At 31.9% G+C, this 7,193-nt stretch overlaps 2 non-coding genes across 2 annotated transcripts; one reads left to right on the top strand and one right to left on the bottom strand.

Annotated features, from left to right (window-relative positions):
• Nucleotides 1-6,276: 6,276 nt before the first annotated feature.
• Nucleotides 6,277-6,348, bottom strand: TRNAC-GCA (transfer RNA cysteine (anticodon GCA)). Its single transcript has one exon. It is a non-coding gene; the product is annotated as a tRNA-Cys (tRNA).
• Nucleotides 6,349-6,459: 111 nt separating this feature from the next.
• Nucleotides 6,460-6,539, top strand: TRNAL-UAG (transfer RNA leucine (anticodon UAG)). Its single transcript has one exon. It is a non-coding gene; the product is annotated as a tRNA-Leu (tRNA).
• The last annotated feature ends 654 nt before the right edge of the window (nucleotides 6,540-7,193 follow it).

Below are 7,193 nucleotides of genomic sequence, written 5' to 3'. Positions count from 1 at the left end.
CTCTTGGCCCTAGAATGCTAGTGTATACCCGAGATAGTTTTGGGAAGGCCTTGGTGAACTAGGTAAACCGAACTCCCTTGATATCCTCAAAGGTTGAGACGACTTTGCATGAGTATAATGGATGTTGGGATAGAGTTCCCAGGTCCCCCTTTTTGTTGTTGCGTGGTGATAGAATGCGATGACACTCTTCCCTACATGTAGGTCCTAGTGCCTTATGCCTTGATTTGTTGTAATGCCTCTAGATGCTTTATGTTTTGATCTTTCGATTAAGCCTTGTGTTGTGCATTGGAGTTTGTTCTTGTGGTTGGAGCTATGTTGGCGTCCTTTGGTTGGTTAGGTATCAACCTAGATCTAGAGTGTATGTGAGATCTTGTGTCATTCTCCGTAGCATGGGGGGTGGTTCCTTATGGTTCCACATGGTCGAGTAGTTTGATGTCTTCTTCCTTTGGGATGTTCTCTTGCGTTGGATGTTTGTGTGCATGGATGTGGATACCCTATCCTTTCAGCTTGTTCGTGTTTCTTGGAGCAGATTGTCTTATGATGTACTCTTACATACTAGTGGGAAGATATTATTGTAATCATGTGTCATGAGGAATTCGTAACTGTAGATTAAGGAACTATGTAACTTGATGTAAAAGGATATTGACATATTGTAACATTGATGATGTCATTGTATTCATTTGTAGTAGGGCATGTTATAGTACTCTTGAGAGATGAATAAAGTATCTTGGTTATTCCCTTATTCTCATAATTGTAGTTGAGATCCATGGTTTCATAGAGATGTTAATTGGGTTAGTATTATGTGTATCACATGTAATTGAAAAATGAATTATGCCTTAGTTTTGTATGGATTCTTTATTAGAGAATGCGATAGGATTATGTATTAGAAATGTTATCTTGGAATCATTGTGGTATGTAATGTTTGGGAATAGGTGATAGGGACATTTGGTATTAAAAAGAACCTATGGCTTAGAAGTAAATTGGGTAATAATGGCGTTTTGTATAGTGATTAGTAAATGAATGAATTTATGTTCTTAAAAGGAATGGATAGTAGGAATATTGTAGAAGATGATATGATTGAGTTTATGATGTTGATACATTCTTATTGATGTGTAAGTTAAGTAATGGTGTTGAGATACTCTAAGAAAAGATAATTTGTGTGATTATGATTATTTTCGCTTGTGTACTTATGTTCATATGTTCATGTTAGAATTGATTATATACACGACTAGATGATGCATGTGTCATTTCAGATCATGTAATGGTTGTTTGAATTATATGTGTTGCATTGGTTATCTTAAAAAAAAAATGTCTCTATTTGCATGATAGTTGGTTATATTTCTCTAGGGTATTTTGGTGGGCATTACATCTCTTAAATTTAAGAATATATTACAAGTCATGTCATTTATGACATGGATTTGGTATTGTAAAATTGTGTGGATTTGTTTACTAAATCTATATGTGAAATATGGTGATTATGTGTACTTTTCTTACTAGTTGATTCAACCATTGAAGATTGCATCACCTTAGGCTTTTGAATGTGTGAAAATTGATCAAATCAAGATTAGTTTCTTAGTTGATTTATACGCTTCACCAAATTAAATAATATCCTCAAATTAATAAAAGTTCATTCTAAAGCCTTTTTCTTGTCTCTTATCTTTCACTATTTAATTAGAGTTATGATTGCATAGGATTACATTTGATGTCAAATTGTATGAGCTATTTGAACTTAAACAAAATTATTAAGAAATTGAGGGACATGTGTTAAATAATCCTTCATAATGCCTTGAGGAACTTGTCCTTATATTGCATTTTATTGGTTTCAACATAGCCTCTTATGTAGAACAACTATCAATAACCTCTAGGTTACCCAAGTGTACCTAGATCAAGCAATACAAATGTTGGGAATATTTATAACCTTTCAAGAGAAAAGGTTGCATCCACATAACACCCTTTAAATTTCATGTGCATCATTCAATTTGTAAACAATAACTCTTCTATTAAATAACTAAAATGGATCTACATACACATTTTGAATTATATATATATATATATAACATTTTGAGGTGAATTATAAATAACAATCCCCATTTATAATATTGAAATATCTAAATTTCAATAACCATTTGATATTTTGATTTCCTAATCTTTATATCCATTATCATTCTAACTAAATTAATTCATGTATTTATTGAATATTTATAAATCTAAAATCAAGTTCTCATTTTGTAAAAACATGATCTATTGTACCAAAAAGCTTAATAATGTTGATAACTACTCTCAAGAGAAAGGTTTTTATTCCACAAAAAGTACAATGACAAACTTTTTCTCTTGGATTTTTTTTTTGGCATTCCTTAATTTTTTGGGTCATTTATTTTCTATTTTTGGAGTGCATTGGAGTGTCTTCTTGGAGTGGGTCCTAGTGATGCAGGTATTCTTCAAAGGTTGCATTTTTCTAGTGATGAGGAAAGAAAGCAAGTTAGGTTGACTAGGGGTTGTCAACCTAAGAGGAAGATTGATAGGGTAGGTCAATGGCTCCCTCCTCCTCAAGGAGTTTTAAAGATAAATACTATTGGCTCCTCTAGGGTGAATCGTGGTCATGTAGGTATAGGTGGTATTGACAAGATAGCTTTGGTGTTTTTCAGTTTCTCTTTTCCATTTATAAAAGGTTTCATACAAATAATTCCGTGCAAGCCCTTGCCATCTTGTATACATTGGAGAGAGGTTTTTCTCTTGGTTGGATTCAGATTATTTGTGAATCTGATTCACAAGTGGTAGTGTATATGTTGAATGAACAACACTTAGATAGTGTTAATTGGCATTTAGTTGTGATTATTTGACACATTACTTTTTGTCACATTCCTAGAGAATGGAATAGAGTAGGGATTGATGAATTGCAAGGTTGGAATATTGTAAAATGGGGACATTTGCGGGTGGATTTATCTCATTTGCTAGAGCAATTAGTTAGGGAGGATAAGAATGGTCAATTCTTTGTACTTTGTTGTTAGACTAAAGACTATTCCTACTTTGTATTCTTCATTTTTGATTAATAAATTCTTACCTCTTGTATAAAAAAAATAAAAATAATAATTACTTTAAGTTTCATATAAATAACTAAAATATAAAATTATAATTCACAAAATCAAATAACAAAACCTTTTGCCTTCGCATTCCTCCCTAATTTTTTCCATTCGCATTCCTCCCTAATTTTCTGATTGTGGGAGGTACACTGTTTAAAATGAAAGAGGGGGTTGCAAAGTTTGAATGAAGATTAAACTTTTGCAAGAATACAACAAAATCAGGCGGCAGGGCATCATCAGCGATTGAGCAGCAAGCTTTTTCAAGAGAATTTTTTGTAATATAGGTTTTTTTCCGTTTTGTTATATGGAAATGTGTAGCTGATTGAAAAAAGTGTAGATATAGCAAATTATTCCCCAATTCTTTGGTTATGAACAAGCACTAAAATATTCTGGTACGATTTAGCTTTCTTTTAAGTCATGAAATTTTGAAATTAGTAAGTAGCATTAGAATTTCACAGTTCGTTTAGCTGGGTTTTTCAATTTTTTTTCAAAAACTGTCAAACAAGAATGATATCAACGTTTCAGATCACCAAATGCGCTCTGAAACTGATTGACATAAAGATTGTCATACAGTTCATTTAGGTGGGTGTAAACAAGAATAATATCAACGTTTCAGATCACATTTGATGATCTGAAATTGGTTGATGTAAAAATTATCATATAATTTTCTTAAAAATCTTAGGAATTTGAAATTTAGGCAGCTGCTTACCTTTAATTTGTTTCTGCTTCTTTCAAGTACTCTGTGTTTTACGACGATTGACTCGTATTGTATGATATTACTTAGCTCGATCTTGTTTAAGATTAGATTTTGCCCGTCGAATGATTTTATTCCATTGGAAAAGATCGCTTCTCATTCATAAGTTGATCTTGCTTGGTGTTGGCTTTTACTTCCACAAGTATTTTTGGAAACATTAAGCTTATAAGTTTATATTTTTAGGCTTAAAAGTGTTAAACAATCAGAATTGATTGACATTGTCTAAATTTAATATGTTGTTTAATATGTATGATTTAAAGCTGACCCTATTTTTGATATGAATTTCCAAAATGGAAAAATCTAGGCGTTTAATGGCATTTTGCTTTCCTGGCATGCAGGTTCTTTGATTTCCAAGTTGGTGAGCAACAGACACAAACAAGGTCTATTTCAATTCTGTACAAGTTTAAAAACCCATACATCAGTTTCATTTTTGCCAAGAGTTTGCAAAATGCAGAGGCATGGTATGCCTAATTATTTGACGTTTGAGAGGCAAGATCCTCAACAAAAAATTGAAGAGTGTGAGATGGGTTTACAACTTTTTAGCTCCCCTGAATCCAACACTTTCTCCATCCCAACAGATAATGAAGATTTTATTGCAGAATCCACAGAAGATGGTTCTTACATTACCACAAAAAGTGACACTTTCTCTTTCATTCATGAAAATGATATTTTCAGCGAGTCTCAGTCTGCAGAGGATGTAAATTTTGTATCAAGGAAGGATGAGGAAATTGATGATTTTGATAGAACAACAATTGGCAGAGAAGCACTTTATATTGAACAGAGTTTGGAAATGCACAACGCTGAAGCAAAAAAAGGGGACGATGGTAATGAAGCAGAAGAGAATGATTCAAATGCCAATACATGGCCTGAACAGTCTTTAATCTTGCAAGTAAATACTGATTTGGTTTCTGCAAGTGTTAATGTTTTTGTTATGTATGGAAATTGATATGCTTTGTTTTTCTCTTACTGTCAGGGCTTAAGAATGGATGGAGGCCTTACTGAAAACATATTGGTTCCTGATCAATGGAATTTCTGGGAGCCTGTTGAAGCAATAATTGAACAAAAATTTAGCATTCCCACAACTGAAGTTCCTGAGAATCCCTCTCTCCCATCAAGCTTTGGAAGCTTTGAAGTAGATTACAAAGCTCTTACATTTGTAAGGGAAAAAGAAAAGGTTTGTTTCTCTTCTCTTTTCTTTTGAGAATTGAAGTTGGTAGTTGGTAGTTGGTAGTTGGTGGTGGGTGGTGGGTGTAAAATCCGTTGGTTTAAGTCTCATACATTAAGCTTTGATTTCTAAACTTGAAAGTGTTAAACATTCAATTGACTGACATTCTCTAGACTTGATATATTACTTAATATATACTGTTTAAAACAGTCATGAAAAACATTCAATAATTTAGTAAATTTAATATATATAACATTATTTGATTATATCTTTTTGATTTATTATTAGAATAAAGAAAAAAAAGGTTATTATTGTTGGTCTTAAAGTAAAGCAGAGGGAAGACTTTTGCAACTGACAATTTCTGGCTGTATATGCACCAGGTTCTCAAAGTACATCCAAGAAAAAGGTCTTCAATTTGGGATTGTTGTGGTTTTTGGAATTGGTTTCAAGCTCATGAAGATTAGGCTACTATTCAGTGTTCTACATTACATTGATTTAATATGAGATTCTTATTAAAGAGGCTTAAATAACAGAAATACCATACTTGTTTTCTTTTGCTTTTTAATTAGTTTAAATTAAAATGAGGACTGAAGTTATAAATTCCATTTTAGGTGTGTGTTGTGTATCTAAGAGAGCTTAATCTAAACATATTTAAATTTTAATATATGTTGTAAATGTATATTTGAATATAGAAAGATGTATGTATATGTATGTATATGTGTATGTACAAATTTATAATAATAGTAAATTATATTTAAAATTAAATCTACTTACTTAAAAAAGACTGACCAAGAAAAACAAATTATGACAAAATACTAGGATGCTCATCCATTGATCACTCACCATCCATCACTTTTTCTCACTCCAACATTTACTTATATAGAATTACATTTATGCCTTCCTTATACTTGCCTTGCCATTTTTTCACCATCCATCACTTTCTCCCACTCCAACATTTACTTAGAAATACATTTATGCCTTCCTTATACTTGCCTAGCCATTTTTTCTCTGTACACTATACTACTTACCCTCAGATATTGCTTATTTAAATTCACTACTCTTGATTAACCTCCCTACTTATTTCAATTCAAAATATGATGATTAGAAAATATAAACAAATCATATTATAGATTGAAATTAAACCAATTGATTTGTTATTCTATCCTACAACAAACACCTTAATAATAATTTTCCAAACCACTCTTCTTCTGTAATATATACCACTGCAGCTTTAGAACATTAAAACGTCTCAATATTCTAAAAGACAAAGCTTAAGAAGGGCCCAACCGGGTTCGAACCGGTGACCTCTCGATCTGCAGTCGAATGCTCTACCACTGAGCTATAGGCCCTTGATGTCAAGTTTGATTCATATTTTACATAATTTTCAGTACACCCATACACTTTACTGTTAGCACGAAATAACCGCTAATATAATACGTAATAAAACTCGTTACTCATATGACAGTTTGGCCGAGTGGTCTAAGGCGCCAGATTTAGGCTCTGGTCCGAAAGGGCGTGGGTTCAAATCCCACAGCTGTCAATCTTTTTTCAAAAATTTTCAATATTTTAAAATAATGCTACAGAAAATTTGCATTAAAAATTTTTTTATGTTAATATAAGGGTAAATGGAACTTCCCTCTAACAGAGATTATAATATTTTTCTTTAATATAAATCTGGTTGCTTGGAAATAAAACAACCAACTCCTTAACATAGGTGGTGCTTACATAAATAAATCTTCTTTAACAACTTGTTAAAAGCCTTGCTATATAATCATCCCTTATAAGTTGTTATATAATTATCTCTTATAAGTCCAAGGTATGTGGTGTGTATTTGTGAAGATGTAAAGAAGGTCTTGCTATATAATTATCACTTATAAGTCTAAGGTGTGGTGTGTATTTGTGAAGATGTAAAGAAGGTGGTGTGTATTTGTGAAGATGTAAAGAAGGTGGTGGATAAATATACGTAGTAATGTGTGAGAGAAGATATAATATCCCATTTCTATTCTTTACATTGTAATATTTAAAAATTACTTTAAATATCTTTGTAAACTTCACACAACATCTAAACAAGGATTCTATCATGCTTTCACTAGTACTTTTTTATGTTATTTTTTTCCTTATAAAGTTCACTCCAAGCTTTCATAGGTTTTTGAAAAGTGCTAGTTTTAACCAAAACCTTTGATCATTTAACTAT

The sequence above is a fragment of the Cryptomeria japonica genome, chromosome 3 (genome assembly GCF_030272615.1).
Source record: "Cryptomeria japonica chromosome 3, Sugi_1.0, whole genome shotgun sequence".
Taxonomy (NCBI): Eukaryota; Viridiplantae; Streptophyta; class Pinopsida; order Cupressales; family Cupressaceae; genus Cryptomeria; species Cryptomeria japonica.
Note: the sequence above shows the minus strand (reverse complement) of the source record. Positions and strands in the feature narration are given on the sequence as shown.